This window comes from Alligator mississippiensis, chromosome 6 (assembly GCF_030867095.1).
Source record: "Alligator mississippiensis isolate rAllMis1 chromosome 6, rAllMis1, whole genome shotgun sequence".
Taxonomy (NCBI): Eukaryota; Metazoa; Chordata; order Crocodylia; family Alligatoridae; genus Alligator; species Alligator mississippiensis.
Genome location: NC_081829.1, coordinates 56,930,690 through 56,950,705, shown reverse-complemented (window position 1 = coordinate 56,950,705; position 20,016 = coordinate 56,930,690). Strand labels below are relative to the sequence as shown.

At 43.0% G+C, this 20,016-nt stretch overlaps 1 protein-coding gene across 2 annotated transcripts in view; it reads left to right on the top strand.

Annotated features, from left to right (window-relative positions):
* The window catches only part of CDH23 (cadherin related 23), a 565,943-nt gene that overhangs the window by 356,975 nt on the left and 188,952 nt on the right, over positions 1-20,016 (top strand). The gene's annotated exons all lie outside the window — the stretch shown is intronic.

Sequence of the window (20,016 nt, the reverse complement as noted above, 5' to 3'; positions counted from 1 at the left end):
GTAAGCAAGTAATTTATTCACACTCACGGGTTGTTACCAAGAATGATTTATGTGAGGAGGATGATTAGCGGGAACAGTATCGGGTTATGTAGCAGGTTTAGGTGATGGGCATGAATGGGATGAGGGTGAAGGTGGTTAGGAGGGGTAGAACAGAGTTTATAGACCAATGTGAGACAATAAAGAAAGCTTAATTTGGGGGAGAAAAGGCCACTGGATAAATGTAGTAGGATGTAAAAGCATGAGGGATTTGTGGTTGCAGTTTGGGGTCAGGGTGGAATGGTTATAGACCAGCTTCTGGGTGATGTGGCCATGTGTGCCTTCATCTGCAGACTTAGATCTATAAAAGGGCTGTAAATGTTTTTCTCCTGTTAGAGAAATACCCTGGAAATCTCAACATCCCTTGCACCTCTGTGAACATGAAAAAAGGATCTTGGCAATGGAGGAAAGTGGGGGCTGTTCTCAGATGTCCTTTAAGCTGCATCCTTCCTCCTCCAACCAGCTCTTCTATCCTTTCACTCCCCCCCTCTCTGCCCAGCTTCCCTCACCATTGGCATCTTAATTGATCTCATTGTTCTCAGTCCCCCAGAGTCCCAAGGCTCCAGCTGTGCTTAAATAGAACAAAATCTCTTCCAATTTCCCCACCGTTTAAAAGAAAATTGAATTCTTTATCTGCAGTAGGAGAGAAAACCTGCAAACACGTGAAACAGTAAATAGTTAAGTAATCAAAGAAAAGATTCCAAATTGTCTGGAAAGTTAAAGGCAAATGGCTTTTTTTATTATTATTTGGTTGAGCTCCTTGTTCCTTTTAAATATTCTTATCAATTCATCTCTGTAAATAAAGAGAAGGGGGGGGAAGGAATTACTAGGTAGCAAGATGATTGACAGATCTGAAGTTCTCGTCTGTCTGTCAGGGCCCAGTGCTCTTTGGTTGTGTTTATCTCTTTAATCTAAATATCAATCCGTAAAACCGAAATGGGATGGAATAGGAATCATGACAGCCCAGGCGCTAAAAAGAGAGACACTTATTGCAGCTTTCACAGCCGCCATGTGTCCTGATGGAGCTGTCAGGATAAATACACAGTTTCAAAGTGCATGGGTGAAAAAACCACATGAGAAGGGAAAAGGAATGAAACAAGCCCACAGATATACACTTGCACCTGTCTAAATTATATCCTTTAAAAAACAAACAAGTGAACAGGAGTCACTCCTTGAGTACTGTGATTTGGATTTTTTTCCCCATTATTTTTTTTTGCTGAGCCAGTGGTTTGGGAAGTTTTAGGGAGATTTTGTTCAAGGTGAGGTGTTTCAAGCTGCTGTTTGGGTAAAGAACACCAGAGCCTGGGATCTCAAATATAAATGAATGGTTAACAGCAGCAGTCTTCTATAAATAGATTGATTTCACCTAGACTTTACCAGTCCCTCTGTCCTGTACCAAGGCTACTGCATGATGTGTTTCCCATTACCCACCACCGCCACCCCCCAGGGCCACAGCAAAGCAGCTAAAGTCATAACTCATAGTGTTTATATTGATTTCAAAAGGTAGGCACCTCTCCTTAGAGACAAGTGCAAAATGCAGGGCATGCATTTTGCAGGATTTCCTCCCTAGTGCTGCCAGTGCAACTGAACGCTGCCCTGCAGCAGCCCTTGGTTATAGAAATGCTGAGTGAGCCCCACTGGGTGATCTGCAAGGTATGTGTTTGTATTTGTGCTGCAGACAAATGACCTTTATAGCGTAGGCTGATCTCACAAATCTCAGACATATTTTGGCACAAGCAGGATTGGACTCCAAATCTGGAAGACTTAAATTAGTGTATTAATTCAGTAACCTTTGGGGAACAGGCTAGTTCATTAACCTCTTGGTCCAGCAACCCCCAAGCACAGTTTTGCCTCACAAACCATCGGGGGCTATTTCTGGATTATGCCTTTTTCATCTGCTGGCAAAAAAACAACCTATAGATTTATTTTAAAATAACTTTTAAATAAACAACAGTCACTGAGACACTAAGAGTCCTTCATACTAACATGTAATGTGTTCAGCATACAGCAGCAAGCTATGACAACATGAAGATGATAATCCATCCAAGCACAATTGGACATGGGAAGGCAGGTTTTTCTATCCCACAGTGATGGAATTGTCCCTCATTCTCTGGCTTTTAGTCCCTTCTCTAAGAAGCCTTCAAAGTCCCTGTGCTGATTTCTTCCATTAGGCCTTGATGACTCTTGTAGGGCAATACAGACCTCAGCTGTCCTCAAGAGAAAATGGTACTTGTGAAATAAGGTTCAGGAATATATTGCCTACAGGGAATACAAGAGACCAGATGCAGATGTGATGCTAGAGATACCATAACTTAGATAGCATTCTACCACAGGCCCATATAGCCCCTTATACCTACTCAGCCCCTTTGTATGGCTGTGTAAGGGAGTCTAAACTAGTGTAACTTGTACACAGAGAAGCTAGAAGCTAGAAAAAGTAAGTAGGGAAGCTGCTTTAACTTGCATTATGCCTTCTTCCAGCTTACACCATGGATCTCTTTTTGCCATTAATTACAGCTACTTAGACTCCTTTATACCATGTTGTCAAACAAGTCTGAGTTTTCTTCCAGAGTCTGATCTATCCAGAAGCCAGAAACCCTTCAAGATCCAGTATTATTTTCTGGTGGTGTCCAGCCATGGGAGCAAAGCTGAAAATAAACCCACATCTGAATGATACTGAGAAGTGTTAGATGCTTCCTTTTCTGCCCCTTCTTGTCCCATTCAATCATTTAGCTATTCTCTTCTCTGCTATACTAGTTTCTGCATGTCCCCTTAGTTCAGCTTACTCTTCTTGCCCCAAACACTTAAGCTACATGACACTGCTGGGAAATGTGCAACTGTAGTCCCCACCTGACCTGGACCATTAAGGTCATATTGATCTACACTGTGTTGTAGTCTGGTGCTGCTGTGTGTGCACTGCAAGCTGCTGCATGCATGATTAGGACCTTTGTGTTAATTCAGGTAAGTCAGATGCCTTAGCCCTACGTGGAGCAACTCAAAGGTCCCTTTTCTGCTTGACTGAAACTTTTACCCATTGTCCTCCTGTCTCCAGAAACATGCATCTTGGGTTGGCATGTATTTTCTGTTCTTGTATGTAGTACAGTATCAAGATCTCATCACAGATTTTATCTAAGAGGTGTCATTAATTGTTTCTGGTCCTGTGTTGAATTACTTGATTCCTTTTGGATGGACAAAGCCTGAGCTATGGTGTCCCAATCTCCAGACCAGGATTTGACCTTGTTCATGCCAATCTTCAGATAAGGATGAGTTATTTTGGACTGCTGCCCTTTGGATTGGATCTCATTTCAGTTTCATTCCCTTTCCAAAATGGGCAGTGCCCCCTCCTTTCACCAGACTAAGATAGAATTCCCAGTTTTTAGTGCTCTATCAGCTTCCTTCAGTAAGTGAGACAGAATTACTAATGGTGGCAAAGAGGGCTAAGCAAAGCTAAGGCATATATGTATAAGCTTCTATGAATATTTCAAAGATCATTAGTGATTTATATTTTGCGCATGGGACTTTGACTTTAATTTCTTCTGTTTTGGTGGGCTGTAAAATTCATTAGAGACCTAACAGCAGAGTGATTGAGTTGTCAGCCAGACAATTGTGTGGTTATTTAATCTATCAGATGTGCTGTTTGCCATTTAGGTGGACAACAAGAGAATATGAAATCAATGCGGTTCATTAGCAGAGAACTTGTGTCTTGCCCAATCACAGAGCTTCAATAAAACCTGGTGAGGCGAGCATCTAAATTGTGTTGGTGTCACCTTGGGGGGAAAAATAAAATTGGGGGGGGGGGGAGGGAGGCAGAAGAGAGCATATGGGGGAAACTTCTGGCTAAATGTCTATTTCTCTGCTAGAGTGCTGTCTTCAATATAACATGACTATTGACTAAAAATTTTAAGCCACAATCTCCAGCCACTAACAGCTTGGCTGCAGTAAATTACTCAGTGCTACATCGAGGCGGCTGCTGCACAGATAAGTGTTAACTGCACTAGCAGCTGGCTGATGTTGAGGGGACTGCTGTTATAAAACACAATCAAGGGAAGCTGTTGTTTTTTCTAACGGCTGGGAGAGGAGGTGGAAGAAGCTCTGTAGTTCTCAGGGGGGTTGATTGGCCATTTTTCCCACTGCCAGTCTCAGCAGAGCTCTCTTGGGTTGTTAGTTCAGTTTTAACTTCACATCCATTGAGGGTCTGTACTCCCTGGATGCTCAAGAACCACTTGAAGTTTTTACAATGTCCTGTTCTTAGCATCTCTTCTTGATTCTCTGTTTCTTTCCTCTCCACCTCCCTCTCCCACCACCAATCACCTATACACAGCTTCATCTCAGTAATTCTGATCAGCAGGTCAGCTCTGGTAGCTCCTGATTAGAACTACCTGCCAAGGTGCCACTCTTTAGAAGACACAGGAGAGAGATTCCCAAAAGCAAGACTGAGTAAGATTTATTTTTCATCTGCAGCATTTATAATACTTTAAGTGGAATTCCTGCAGGTTATTGATCTGCTTTTTGCCTGGCTGATTATTTCTATTGTGTGTCTGCCTTCTTAATATCTAATTGTGTTATAGCTAGTGAATGTGCTGCTTTTGAAGGCAAATCAACATTCAGTACTTATTACTGGAACTGCTCACTGGGATGTCAGTGTCAGAAAGAATGTTTCAGAGGAGGTATTTTCATTAATATTTTATGGTCAACAATGAAGTTCATGTGGTGTAGGAGACAAGTAGCAAGATACACAAGTGTTGGTCTCTAGCTCCTGGTTTGCGGAGCCAATAATGATATTTGACATCCTTTAACTTCAGGATGTTAGTTTGAATTTGGCCTGGTCATCTGTAGCCAGACATGGCTACAGAGAATATTTCACCACTTGGATATTACTTTGAAATCAGCATTTTACTTCTAGGCTATTACTTCAAAATTGTCCTACTATGGGGGCCTGGGAAGCTGAAATTTGAATTCAGAGATCTTATTTCTAAGGCACTCATGAACTTGGCTTGGATCAGTCATTAATGCAAATTATTACTATTTGCTGATTGGTAGTTCGTTGGCCAAGATTTGTCTCAAATCTGGTTCTAGTAGAAAAGTGTCGCACCCAAAAAGCTCCATTCTAACTAGCTTGAGCCCCCTTTGTTAGCAGTGTCAGAAGTAACGTAAGGGCTCCTTTGCCCCTCTAGATGGTTTTTCAGGTCTGTGGTGAGTCACAGAGCAACGTTAGGGAAGCACAAAGGCCAAAATGCTACCTGCTATGTATATTAATGTAATGTGGTTGCCCGCAAAGCTGTCATGCAGCAGCTTTCACCAGTGCTTAATTTCTGTCTTTAAAAGGAAATCTACCTTCCACCCTCTTTCTGTTGTAGATAAGGTCCAAAGTTTTCTGCAATGCTCTATGAGGGGTGGTTAACCCAGGAGGCAATGCAGCATACTGTACAAAGATCATGTTCTTTACCATGGTCCCCCCTTTCTCAGCAGCTCAGTCTGTGGAGTATTGCAGGAAGCTGCTGGCAGCATGTAGTGATGAGAATCATGGCAGGTCACTCCTGTACCTTGACAGGTTTTTGACATTCAGTAATTGCTTTCCTGCTACGACTCTTTTAAGCAGAGAGCTTCTGGCCAAAGCAATTTGCTCCCCATCAATTTTTATTTCCTAGTTTTTAAATAAAAAAAGAGAGAAAATAAAAAAACACCAACAATAGCAACAAACAAACCTGGGAACCCCTTTATCTATCAGCCCAGGTTTCAGGCTTCATTCCTTTTGCTGGGTCAGCCTGGCCTCGCTTGCAGAGTGACATGTTTAATGGAATTCTCTCATTTGTTTGGGTTGCTGGGACACCTCTCACTCCCCCCTCCTCTCCCTCCAGTTGTAGTATGAAAGAGTCAGCAGAGCTCTTTGACAGTCTGTAATACTCAGGAGTGGCAAAGCAAAGGAGTTTGCCTGCCTCCAAATTCCCCTTTTAACCAAACTCTCAGCATTTATGCATCTCCTGGGAGCTATTCCTAATTGATGTGCATTGCTTAGGATTGCTTTGATAAGCATTGGGGCATAGTGGTAGAGTAGTTAATAGTTCTTGTGGTATGATTCTGAGCCTGGCTCTAAACTTGTATTGAAGGCTGAGCCTGGATGACCCAGCTCCATATTTCTCTATTGTATTTCTTCCAGCAATTTCTGAAAAACAAATGAAGAGGGCTGGGTATAGGGAGGCTGGGACATGCTTTCTGATATGGCTCAGGTAACGAGAGGTTATACCCCTGTTAAGTTACATGGGACATGAGCCACAGACCCCATTGATTACTAGTGGTGGCTGAAGCCTGTTCCCTTTCCTTTTTCATGTCCTTGTATGACAAAGTATTTAGTAGAATTTAAAGCCTTAAACTTGTGACCTCTTGGCTGTCAACCATGCACCTTTGCACCTGCACCACCCCAGTGCTGAAGCCTGTGAGGTCAGTGCTCAGGAATCTGTCAATAGAGCAGAGAAGGAAGGAAAGAGCTTAAGGTCCATTGCTTGACCTTCCCCTTCCTTTGAGCTGACCTAGGTGATAACAGATGAATGAAGAATCAAAATCATTGTTCTTTCAACCACAAGAAAGGATCAACCTGTAAGAAACTTTATATTAATGTTTTTCCCTGCTAGTGGGGCAGAAATTGTCAAAGGTAACGACCTTCCTCAGGCCTCTCGGTCAACCTTGTCATGTTGCACAAAAACAAGAACCCATTGAACAAGAATAAATATATAGAAATAAAACAGTTGGATATAAAATGGTCAGGAGAAGATTGGGGCTGGAAATCAGAAAGTTCCTAAACCTCAGGGAAGTAAAGTCCTGAAACAGCCTTCCAAGAGGAGCAATGGGGACAAAGATACAAACTGGTTTTAAGATGGATCTTGATCACTTTATGACAGGGATGATGACATGGCTAGGTGGCTTGCAGTGGCAGGGGCTATACTCAGCCCAGGATGTCCCCATCAATCCTATATTCCCATCTTCTCTTTGTTTTTCTGTTGGATTACACGGTATCCAGGCTGGAGACTGATTTGATAGGCCTCCTGTATAGTGCTGAGGATATTGCCAGCTATTTAACAATGATTATACCTGAGACTGACCAATAATTATGCCTGAAATTCCATCTCCTTCAAGAGTGTGTGCACTATGAAGGGAAAAGATGGTTTAGTGAAGTTTCCTCCATAAGCAAACTGGTGTTTTTAAAACAATTACCTTCTGGCAAAGAAGCTGCATGCAAGGGGTTAAATTGTAATTGATTTTGCTGAGTTAGGGTCGCCCAAGGGTTTCATTATGCAGTCTGTGCTATGCCACAGGCTTGGTGAGGTGTTTTTTAGAATTAAATAGCACCCTCCTACTCCTTTGCTTGCCTTGCCCTTTCTTCACTCATCTCTCTTCCATTTCATCCCTTTATTCCTTTTTTTTTGTCCTTTTCTCTTCTTACTTTTTCCCCCCACAAACATCTGTGTCTGTCCTTCTCTTTCATCCTAGTGTTGGGATTACAGCAGGAATAGAAAATAATTTTTTCATAGAGCACTTTTTCTTCTTCCTCTTCAGGTCCTTTGTCTTTTCTAACTATGTAACTCTTGTAGCAGGACCATTCAGAAAAGCCCTAGCTGTGCCTCTATCTCAGCTGTGAGCCATGTTCTTCTCAGTCAAAAGGAAATAATTACCCCTCCATTTTACTATACAGTCACCTCACACAGCAGCCACAGTCTGTCTATATACACACCTGCACTTAACCAGTGTATGCCAAGATCCAGACGCTTGCTGCTGATTCTGAAGACAGCACTAGGGGAGAGGAATGTGCCTTGGCACAGGGTTTCCATACTTAATGTTGTCTCCCTGGAGAGTTAATTAATCTTTTCCCATATGACAAATTTCACATCAACACTATGTTTCTTCGATTTCTGCTTGAGATGCATAACTTTAGTGTGCATAACCTCACTCAGCCCTGGGTCTTTCTTTAGCAGTTCACGAATACAGACTAAGCTGCTCCAGTTCCACTAAAAGTCACCTATCTCTGAGGGAAAGGTTCCCATCTTCTTCCTGGAAACATGAGGCAAGAAGGGGTTCCCCTTAAGTGACAGCTTGAGCTCTGTATGAAAAAAGGGGGAAGCCCAGACTGCCTGAGTGCTCCAGCTGAATGCCTGCCTAGCATTATGGCATGGAGGTTATCATGGGATGTTCACCAAAGCTAAAAGAACCGTTGTGCCCAACATGGCTCAAATGCAGTAATGTTCACAAGTATATTGTGCTCGATGTGACCCAAAGTCAGTAATACTTACAGGACAATGCTGGCTATAGAGAACTGTGTATATATGTGTCTGCCTGCATTTGTGTGTAATATGATGTGTCCACCTTGAACAGAATATTTCTGAGCTTTAGGGAGCTTCATAAACCTCCTTGGTTATATTTGAAGAATCTCTCAGGGGAGCGAGTAATTGGGGCATTGTGATCTAGTAGAAGGACTGGATTTTTAGAACTCTAGCACTCCTGGCATCTCATCCCCACTGAGTGTATCTGGGCAGGTGACAAAACCCCAATCTTTCCTGATCAGGTAAAGGGAAATACCAGCACTAGCTGCTTCAGAGGGGTGCAGCGAAGCTGAATTAATGCCTGCGTGGTATTTTGAAAATGTCCGGTGCCTCTCACTGGGACCATTTAAGGGCTAAGTGTCATTAGTCTAGTCCTTTAATTAGGAGGGTGCCTTTGCATCAATGGGCTGTGAATACAGCAGTAGATGAAGAAGCATTGTCAGTGTTCAGAAGGCACATTTTAAGGGGATGCCTCCATCTTGGCATTCTTCCTCTCCTACTGTTTGCATAAAATGCTCCTGTATCTTTAAACTCTTTCCTTACTCATCCTTTTGTGCCTCCCTGAAGCTGCTGTGAGTAGAGTTAATCTCACGTAGTTTAAGGAGTTATTCAGTGGGGCTCAGTGGATGATGAATGTTGAAACCATTACCGGCAAAGCACCAGGGCTCTGTGGAGCTGTTTAAAAATGCATTCTCCCATGTAAATTTCTGCTCCATCAATCCTTATGACATGTCAAACATTGCTATTGTTTCCTGAACAAATTGTACGACATGCCCTTTTCTGCAGATTTGTGCACAAGAGCAGAACTGCTCTACAGCTTTGGCTTCCGCTTTTGTCTCTTAGCAGGGCTACAGCAGCAGCTGTGCTCAGGCTCATTCCAGATCATGAGCTTCATGCTGGTGTGCATGGGTAAAAGGTGCATCAGGATGGAAGTGCGGGTGGGAAGGAAGTGTGCATGTGACAGAAGGCAGGGTGCTGCAGTGAAAGTGCAGATGTGTGCAAAATGCACATTTACAAATGTTCGTCCATAGACAGGTGCAAGTGAGGGATGTAAGTATGTGTGTCTGTGGGTGAGTACCAAAGGCATGAAACCGCATGAAGAAGAGAAATTTGTGTCTCCATGTCTGTTTGTATATGTCTGTCTATTTTGCACACATGATGCATGTAGGTGTTAAGTGTATGATAGTGCACACAGTACTCTAGGCTCTGTCCATACTTAGAATTCTCAGTATACCCATACTATACAATATTGTTTCACTGTGTCTCATAAGCATATTCACTTACTGCTTTGTGCCTCAGTAAACTACTACTTTAGCCTCCATAAACCTTTCTTGAGGTTCTTCCAGAGTTCAGTTACACAGAAACAGTTTCTACAAGTAGATAGCAGTGGTGACAGCTCATAAAAGTACAGATGTGGACCCATGTTTTCATTTTGACCTTTTCAGGCTCCACTGGGCAAATCCCATTTTAATATTCTGGCGGGAGATGAACAGCCATAAAGCCATTTGATTGATTCTTGACGTGGAACCCCTGGAATCTTCCACCCAGCTGCTTTCCTCACTCTGGTGTCTGGCATCAGATTGTCGGGGTGTGTGTGTGTGTGTGTGTGTGTGTGTGTGTGAGGGGGAACCAGTGGGAGAGGGGCAGAATTGCTGAAAAAAAAGCAACAGCTGAAGCCCAAAAATCACAGAGGGGAGTGATTCTTGAGCTTCCAAGTATGCTGTTCTATATAGTTTTTCCTATTCTACGTACTACGGTGTGAACGTGTTTCCCAGTACTCCCTTGTGGTAGCTTGGCAAGTCAGATTTGGAAACCTCAGTGAATCCATGTCATGTCTTATGGATAATGAACAACTGAGGAACTTCTTCCTTAAAAGTCAAAAGTTCAATAGCATAAAAAATTATAACAGTCACAAAATTAAATGTGGCCATAATGTGTGTTTTGACTTTTCTCTACTCTCCTGTCACACAGCAGTAACCTGCATTATATCCATGTGATATACGAGTCTGCCTACTGTGTGACAGGGTCTTTTGGTTACCAGGACAGCTGATGAGCTAGATTCTTCTTTCCTCTGCCCTCTTGTAACAAAGTGTAATTCCATTGAAATTACTCTGGAAAATTCGCTTAAGCGAAAGGAGATTTAGGCTCACTCTTTCCATTAGAAACATTCACAACGGAAAGTGCCATTTGCCTCAGCAGCATAATAGTATTTTAGCTTGATGGTAACCTGTCTGGGGGTTGATAGCACATGCAGCACAGGCTGAGCCAGTGGTCTGAGTGCGTTCAAGCTGGCTTAACTGTCTGTCCTTGCATTTCTGCCATTCAAGGGTGTGGAAGATGTTGGAAGAGAAGGACATTTTTTCAGAAGAAAAGAAATTAGCCACGACGCTTTCTGTGTAACACGTTAGTGGATTTGTTTTAAAGTCTGCGCCATTGTGCTGTATACAGAATGAGATTTTGATCCTTCTGGGGCATGCTGGAGTTCACATTCAACTCAGAGACCCCCTGTTGAGTGGCTCCTCTCACCCTGTACTACCCTAATCTTTTTCTTAACCTTCATCTCCCCCCTCCCCTTTTTTCTTGTCAGCAAAAGAAAATTACACTTCCCCAGCATTGTCCATCACTGAAATAAGCACTTACAAATGCAATTATAAAGGGCCAAATGAGGGAATTAGTTTTGCTGGTAATGCCATCCATTCTGTAACATTGTCAAGCCTGTTATAAATCATTACCTCATCACTAGCCAATCCAAGCATTTTGAAAAGGCTTTTTATCTGACTGCAACTGTCTTTTGCACTGCATGTAAAATTTAGGAAGCAAAAGCATTTATTGGTAAGGCTGGACACCAGCAGGCAAAAAACATCCTTCTTTATTGTTTGAAAGTTTGTTGACCCTTCCATTCTATAGTAGATTTTATAAACTTTATTTTGAAATGCACCCACACACCTTTTGTTTTTAAAAGACTTTATATAATGATGTCCTAAATAAAGAATGGCGCACAAGTTAATATCTAAAAGTTTGGGGCCTCTCATACCAAGGAAAGCTGTAACTTGATAAGCTGGCTGTATGTCAGAACTATTCAACTTAGCTCACACATTTTCTCATTTAAATAGCAGCCCTGTGGACTCTGGCTTCTGATAGGAGTCACCCACAAGGCAAAGCATTCATTAGTATAATACATCTAAAGAGTGTGATAGGAGGAGGTGGGATACACCGGGCTTTGCACTGGTGTGCAAGTGGGTTTGAAAAGTGTGTGCATAGTGACAGTCCTGTCACTATTCAAATCTTTGCAATGGCATTCAGGGGGAAAATCCTCAACACAGGCAAGGCAAAAATCTTGCTTACAGTCATGCACACTGTAAACTGCAGCATGCCAGGACTTCAGATTTTACATAGTCTGGGACTCTCCAGATCCTAGCTTCTGTGACAGGATTACTTTGAGAAAAAAACATCATGGGGGTTGCATGTGAGTCATGTTTTTAATTGTTTCTCCACAGCACAGCACAGCATAGATATGAAAGAAGGTGTAGCAAGAATCGTACTTGTTACAGGTAACATAAGTGTAATGTGAGTGGGTCCCCTCAGGTGTGTTGAGGGGACCCCTAATCTTAGCGCACACCCCAGAGTCAAGTCACATGTCCCTGCATAGCACTCTTCCCCTCTGGCACATAGCAGCAGCAGAAATGGGCATTGCTTTCCACAGTGCAGCAATACATTTAGCTAAGCAGGTCCTCTGTTCATGCCAAGGAGCAGTGTCAGAAGAGACCCCTGTGGGACCTCATATATGCTCATACTGTAACCATCATACCAACTTTCCATACCAGTGAACCAGTTAAAAGGTCCAGTAGCCCCTGCTTGACCTTTCTATCCCCTCGAGAATAAGAACCAACCCTTTGCTTCAGTCAGTAATGGTCACATGCTGTGAACTCACTGTGGGCTATGTTCAGAGTCTTGTTGCATGGTCTGTCTTTACGCCTGGGTTAGTCTGGACCTCTCTATTGAGTCCAGCTGCTCTCTGGATCAAATTCCTCTGCCTCTAGCCCATCATAGCTTTTGGAGAATGGGGCCAGTGCCATCTCAGAATAATAAAAAGACTTAGTTGCAACAAGCTACTTTATTACTGAGAAAAGTTGTTTGGTTTCAAAATGTAGTTGAGCATGTAGTTTGCCAAAGAACATGAAGGTAAAATCTTCACATGTCTTATTAGATGCTCTTAAAAATCCCAACCTTCCTGGTACCTAATATAACACAGGTTGCATCATGCCAGGTAAATTAATCCCCAGTACACACAAGAAATGTAGCCTATGTTAGTTTGCCTGGCAAGCAGAGGAAGAAAATCCCATTCAAATTAGACTGCACAAATATAAAGTATAATTTTCAATGAGCCATGATTTGGTGAATGTAAAATGTATTTTCACCATGACACTCCAAATCATACATTATCACTGTTGGCATTTATTTCCTGAATTTAAATTTTTTCCTCTCAGCCAGTTGGATTGTAAAGTTGTTCAAAAACTGTAAGACCTGTTTTTTGTTCTATAGAATGGGGAAAGTGTAATTTTCCATTTTCAGCTTGTTGATATAGAATTGATAAGAGGTTTTTTGCTCAGACTTAAAGGTAAGTAGGTAAGGCCTCGGGCAATGACCAACCATAGAAGCAGCCTAATATGTAGAAATTTTGTATGTAAATAAATAGCAAATGAAAACAGTTGAGATTTTAAATGGAAATAAATATGTAACTTAACTACAGCTGGTCGCTAGCATTAAATACACAGATCTGAACATGTATAGATGTGGACTTTCATTGTAAAGTGTATATGTATCCCTGGAAGAGCCTGACTTTGATCTCCCTTATAACAGTTTAACTCCATTTGCTTCTGTCCTGTTACTTCTAGACTGATTTACACTAATGTAAGGTCAGGATTGAGCCCTTTAAATCCACTTCACAAGTGTAGCATGACTGACAGCATGTACACAGGAGAGGCCCAGGGCTAGACTATTAGAGTAATTACAGCTCAAGATTGATGTACACTGGCAGAGTTGTATGTGAGCCCAGGACTGGAATATTAGGGAGTGCTGCATGTCAAGACTGAGCAGTATTATCAGAGCAATGCATGTGATGCTTGAACACCATCTGCCCATGCTATACCGAGCTGTAGCCAGTGTTATTACTTGTTAATTCTTGAGAGCAGTAAAAAATCCACAAACTTCACTATAGAAAAGGAGTGGAAAAATAATAAAAGCTTTTTCTGGTCATATGCAGTTCAAGATTTCTTTCTTATCTTTCATTAATCCAGCACAAATGAGTCTTCCTGCCCAATGAACTAAAGCTGGTGTTTTGGACTTAATTGCACTGTTTATCAGAACAAGGGGCTGTGCTACATAAGCGTGCTCCTAATAATGAGGATCTTGAAGAGGCTAACATAAAAGAGCTCTTTTTGAGCACTACATGGTTGCAGATCCATAGGAATGCAGCACACAGGACTCAACTCTGCTCTCATTCACCCAGAGTTTCTTATCCAACAGACAAACAGGCTGCAGTACCTTCTCATTCAGTCCAACTCTGTCAAGCCCAATGCCATCCATAGAGTTTTCTATAGGCTGCTATTTTAAGCCCATTTATGTACTGAAAATATCTACTTGTTGATACAGGTTTTCCTTGCTTTACATTGTACATATGTTCCTGGAAAACAGCGCATAATTCGAATTCGCATAAAGAGAACCCACTTTACAACATAACAAATAGGGATGTGTTCCAACACCTCGATTGTACTGACCCTCAGACCCATTTCTACCACTTTCACAAGACAATTTTGGTACTTACCAACACCAGGCAGTACACACAAGCACAGTGTGGTGGTGAATGTTTAGTTGGTGTGAAGAGAGGGTGGTGAAGGGTAGTTAAGTTCTCTTGCACTTCATTGATGGGCCAGAGAGAGAGGTAGGAGGTAAGAAGCCATAACGGGGATTGCAACTACAGAAACACAGGTTGCAGACAATGAGTGAGGAGCACAGATCCACACAGGAAACTATATTTTGGTATGCGTCACTCCCACAATGCACCACACAAAGCAGCTGACTGAGGGATTCCACCACACCGATTGCATGAGAGTCAATTTACCTCACATATAACAAATTTTTGGTATAAATAGAGCCATCACCTAAGAGAATTTGCACATACAGAACCCACATAAAGTGAGGGAAACCTGTATAAGAGCATTAGATTTAAGACACATTATAACCTGCCTGACAGCTGACTTCCCAAGTACTTCTCCACTATTCAGCCCCCTTCTCCCCCCGACCCTGCCTGTCTCTCACCCATTGATTCCTCATTCTACATTTTCACTGACTACCTGTCTTGCATGCATACTAGCCCAGCCGCTGGCTTCTTTACTTTTCATTCCATCCAGGAAGAGCACACACCAACTGCTGAAACTTCCTCAGCCTGACAAAGGGTTTTCAAACCCGAAAGCTTGCTTAAAAATTGTTCTCCAGCTTTTTAGTTGGTCTAATAAAAAAGATCAGATTCACCCAAAGAACCTTGACTGTCCTTATATTGGATGTGCTTTTCCAGCTACAAGTGGACTTTTCCCTGAATAAGTAAGCTCTGAATCTGAAGGCACCAGGTCATTAATTTTTTATTTATGAAGTATTCTTTAATTAAGAGTCACCCTTCACTCAAGTGATGGGGAACTAGGATCTTGATATGGAAAATCCAGGGCTCTTTACTGTGTAGTGTAACTGGCAACCATGTTGATTTTGTTACAGCAATTGGCAAGGAATGAGCCTTAAATAAAGGCAAGAGAGAGGAGTTTGCAACAGCTGTGTAGAGCTGAAGGGATCATCAATTGAAGCAATACTAATACATATACTACTAATACATATGAAGGGTACCTGGAACCCGCAGAATTTGGATTTGACCCCTGGTACAGTCTCATTACTGCCTGCTTTAAAAGGCTAGTCATGAATATGGGGCATATTCAGCCAGAACCTATTCCTTCTCATTGAACAGTTAGGACTCTGAGGACCATTTGGTTGAAAGGCCATCTGGACACCTGTGGAGAGATGCACTGGCCACGTTAACTCAGGGCAGCTTGAAAACTCTCTGTGGAATGAGGTTGGATCAAAAATGAAGAAACTGCTGGCTTGCATGCCTGCTTGTTAGCCTTCTCCCTAATGGGGTGGAACGTATTTGGTCCAAGAGTTCAGGGAACCCTTTCCCAAAGCCACATTTCAAGCCAAGAAAAACTGAAGCCTGATGCTGAAGAACCACGCTGAGATGATTACCCCAACAGGAAATTGCAACCTCTCTCAGTTTCCAGCTGGCAGGGGAGGGAAAACACCTGGATGGTTTGCTACGAGGGACTGAACCATTGCAAATTGATAGGTATGTGGTTCTCCCACTGGGCAATCCTTGCCAGACCAAACAGCAGTGTTGCTGAATAGAGCAATGGCAGGTTAAATGAAGAGATGGAAATACAGGACTGGGGGTGGAGAGGTCAAGCAGTTCCTTCTGTCCATCTTCCTTCCCCTCTGACAGAGTTCTGATCCTCTATGCTGAGAGCGCCTCCTTAATGCCAAGTGTCTAAATACCAGGATACTGATGCAAGGCTTTGATGGTCTCTTCAAGACAGCTGCTGGGTCTTAAAACAAAACCTTTGGCCCTTCTTTCAGTAGTATCTCTCATGGTGCTTTATGATCCCCACATGGAATTCTCATTCTTAAAAGGGAAAATATGCAGATAGTCTTTCAAAGAAATCTCCTTTTGTCTGGGGGTGGGGCTGTGGTTGTACAAGAAAGAAATGCTCAGTGTTAGCTCCTCCCCCTTGTGAGGGAAGAATGACTTCAGAGAAGCTTTTGGGCTAAGAAAGAGATAAATGACAAAGGCTCTCTCCTCTGCTATACTTAAGGATCTGTTTCCCTGGCCTCAACTTAATGGTACATTAACAGGGTAGTCTGTCCCCTTAAGAAGGGGCAGCCATCTGTGTTAAGGAAGTTCAGCTTTGGGGTGTTTGATTAATGAGGGAGGGCCCACTGGAAGCATTGCAGTGCTTTAAATGTATGTAATTCAATGCAGTGTTTTAAAAAGCTCCTAGAAGAGAAAACAAGAGAGAGGAAAGCAAGCTGTAAGGAGAAGCCAGGCTGCTGGGCTGGGGAAGAAGCCAGAGTGGAAAGTGGCTCTTCCCCTAATGTCCAGAGAGGATAGAGGAGTTGGGTTTGTTTGTTAGAAACTGAAGTTTGTTTTGTGAAAAATAACAATACCTGAGGAGCTCATAACAGAGCTAACAGGGCTGTGCGAAGCTTCAGTCGCTGATTCAATTCAGCAGAGATTTGACCCGGTTCGGTGGCCAAATCTCCAAATCAAATCTGGAGACCCTTTAATCTCTCCGAATCTAATTGGAACCCTCCAAATCGATTCGAAAAGATTCAGACATAGAGACAGCTTTAAATGTTTTTTCTACATACCTCAAGGTACCAGGCGGCTCATGAACGCTGTGATGCTGGGGGGGATGGAACATCCCATGGGAGTATGGGGGGCTCCCCAGCACACTCAGCAGCAGACCCAGAAGTGGACCAGAAGCATTTCTGCTCCACTTCCGGGTCCACCGGGGAGCACACTGGGTCTTCCTGAATGGCTACAACCTATACCCAGAGAAAGCCCTTTTCAGTGATCTGATCCCAACCATGGAGGAATGAAAGAGAAATACTGTTCTCTTGCATGGGATCCTGCCTACCCACTGTGTGGTAATTAATAGCAGAGTGGTTCTGTTTTATTTAATGAAATTAAAATGCACAGAATAACTGGAATGTTAGAGCATTAATAGTGTTTGAGTGGTATTGCAATTGATCCAATAAAAGATAACGCTCACAAAAATCCTACAGCAACAGTAGTCAGATAAGGTTCAGCTAAACGTACTGTAAGTGTAAAAGATTTGCCCTGCTGAAGTGTCATTACACGGGAAGCATTCACTGCCTGAGTTGGGAAGGTATTTGAGTTCCCATACTCCTTTCTCACTCTCCATGCCCCATTTGCCTTATTTACCCCTATAAGACGGGCCATTGGCCGAGGCCAAGCCTAGATAAAGGGGCTTCCCTCCCCCTGTGATATTCTTAGGCTCCTGTTCTGTCAAGAGTAACTGAGGTCAGAGATGAATCATGAAGGTTGCCTCAGAGGGATCTATTCCATGCCAGTCCTAAAATAGATGGCTTTCTGATATTAAATGTAGTTCTGACTCTGTCTTTCCCAGTTCTGTTGACACCAAAGCAGCCCAGTCGGGGCTCAATTTAGGAAATATATTAATAAAAAACAGTATAGTTTGGCAGTTTTATGCCATTTTTCTCATTTTAAAATAATTTTTTCTGGTCCTTTTTTCCTTGCTGCCAGTCATGTATATTTTATATATTCATTAGTGACAGGACTTTAAAACATGCACAAATCTTGCCTTGCTCACAGAGAGTGACAGTGTGAGCTTTAACACACTTTGTTGGGGAGGTTGTTGTTATTTTGCTATGACCAGTCTGCAAAATCTGTCACTGTTCAATCAAGGTACATGTGTAGACTCTTGATGATGGGCCTCAATCTCAGCTAGGAACCAAAAGCACAGTAAAGAGGAACAGCCATTTCCTTCTTACATCATCCCCAACTTCTTAAATAACCCCCCCCCCCCCCCCCAACTAAGAACAATGAGATATTTGGAGCATTGCTTAGTTTTTCTGAACAACATCTGGTGCTGGAAAGGGAGTGTGTATGTGTGTGCATGCATGTATATGTGTTACTGCATTCCTGTACATATAACTAAAGATTAGTTGATGTTTAAGAACTTTTAAATGCAAGTGATCAGAAAGCACTTCTGATCGCGCTATAAATTTTGTGCTTTACACAAAGCGCTTAAAGTTACAGTGCGATCAAACTTAACAGATGTTTGGCATTTGGTGGTGGGGGCTTGGGCTCCATGCACTGTGGGCAAGGCTAGGAGGCAGGGGACACTGTTGCCTGCCTCACAGCATTGCATGCCCTAGACTGTGGGAAAGTGGGGAGAAGGACTAGGTGTTGCTTTGCACCCAGACTGTCAGTGACAGCCTTTCATCCCAATGCCTCCTCCTCCCTAAGGCCAGGAAAGAGCCTAATGACTTGAGGGAGGGAAGTGGAGGGCCAAAGCTCTCGTCCTCAGTAGCAGAAGGCCACTCTTTGGGGGTCGGTACACCCCCCTGTGTCATCAGACATTGGGGGCCCTCTCCCTCGGGTGGGGGTGCCAGCCAGGGCTGCCTGTCCCTCAGTTGATGTGCTGCTGGGAGCTGGCTGGCCATGCCACCGTGCTCATCCCCTGCCCATCCAGCATTCCCCCATGTGGGAGAGGGTCTTGGAAGGTCTGCACTCCCACCCAGTGGTGACATAAGGCACTGGAGACCCTTTATCTGGGGTTGAGCACTCCCCCATGTGGGGTTAAATAAATTGCGGGGGGGGGTGCTGGGCTGGGCTGAGGTAGCCGTGGGGCTCAGATCCTATCCTACAGCCAGCCTGCTGCTTTGACAGTGCACTGGCCCAGCCAGCACAGGCCACTGACAAGCAGCAGCAGGCTGAGGTATGGGGTGGGGTGAGAGGCCTGAGGGTGCACAGGCATGGCCCACTGAGCCCTGCATGGGGGAGTGCTGGGTAGGCAGGGGAGGGAGCGTGGTGGTAGGTGTCTCTTGACATTGCTCTTCTACTTTTTGTCCTTGTGAAGCCACAGGGAATAGGTTTGTAATAGTTAAATGAAAATAAAAGCTTTAAATTCCTCCCTTTTAGGGGTTTCCTAGAGCACCTGTATATTCAGTTGTAAAATTTCTCGAGTTTGTCTTTTGTTTTATCCCATTGTTTATTGCTATACTTTTTGTGTACTTACACATTCTTGTTTTAGTACAGGTATTTAACTTAAGCTACAGCCCGCCTAAAATTCCCAGCCACAAAACTTTTGTGGAAGTGGTATAAAAAGATCTTGATTGAGTGCTGTTATTTAGGGCAGGCTGTGAGTCAGGGGCACACAAAGAATACATTTTAGGGAAGCAAAAACATCTTAGTGCCAGACTGATAGAGTGATAAATGTCAGCTAACAAAATCTATGCAGGCGCTAGCCTGTAAATTCACTTGTAAAAAAAAAAAAAAAAAAAAAAGGTGGAGGACAAAGAAGAGAAGCACCAGGTTTGTGTGACTCCCTCGAATACATTTTAGGTGCAGATCCTGTTATGTAGTCATGACAAGTTAGTGAATCAGGAAAGGTGGTAAGGAGTTCTATTCTTAGATCAGTTCTTGTTGGGAATGTAGCTCCTTCTTTTTACAGGGTATTCTAGAGAACAGAACAGATAAAGATAGTCTAGAACAGAGGCTCTCAAACTGTGGTCCGTAAGCTTCATTCAGGTGGTCTGCAGAAAGTTTGCTGAACAATCGAGAATATCTGTAATTGGCCCTGCACTTGATTTATTTTTTCTGGAGATGGAGATCAGGTGGTCCGCCGAGACCCTCAGCAATTTTCAAGTGGTCCACGAAAAAAAAAGTTTGAGAACCATCAGTCTAGAAGGATGTGAGTAGGTCAAGACAGCAGCTACAGATAGCAGGGGCCTTGAATAAAGTTTCTTGTTTAGTTTTTGTCATAATAAAGGTTTGCTCTTGAGATTTAACTTTAACGTCCCTGTA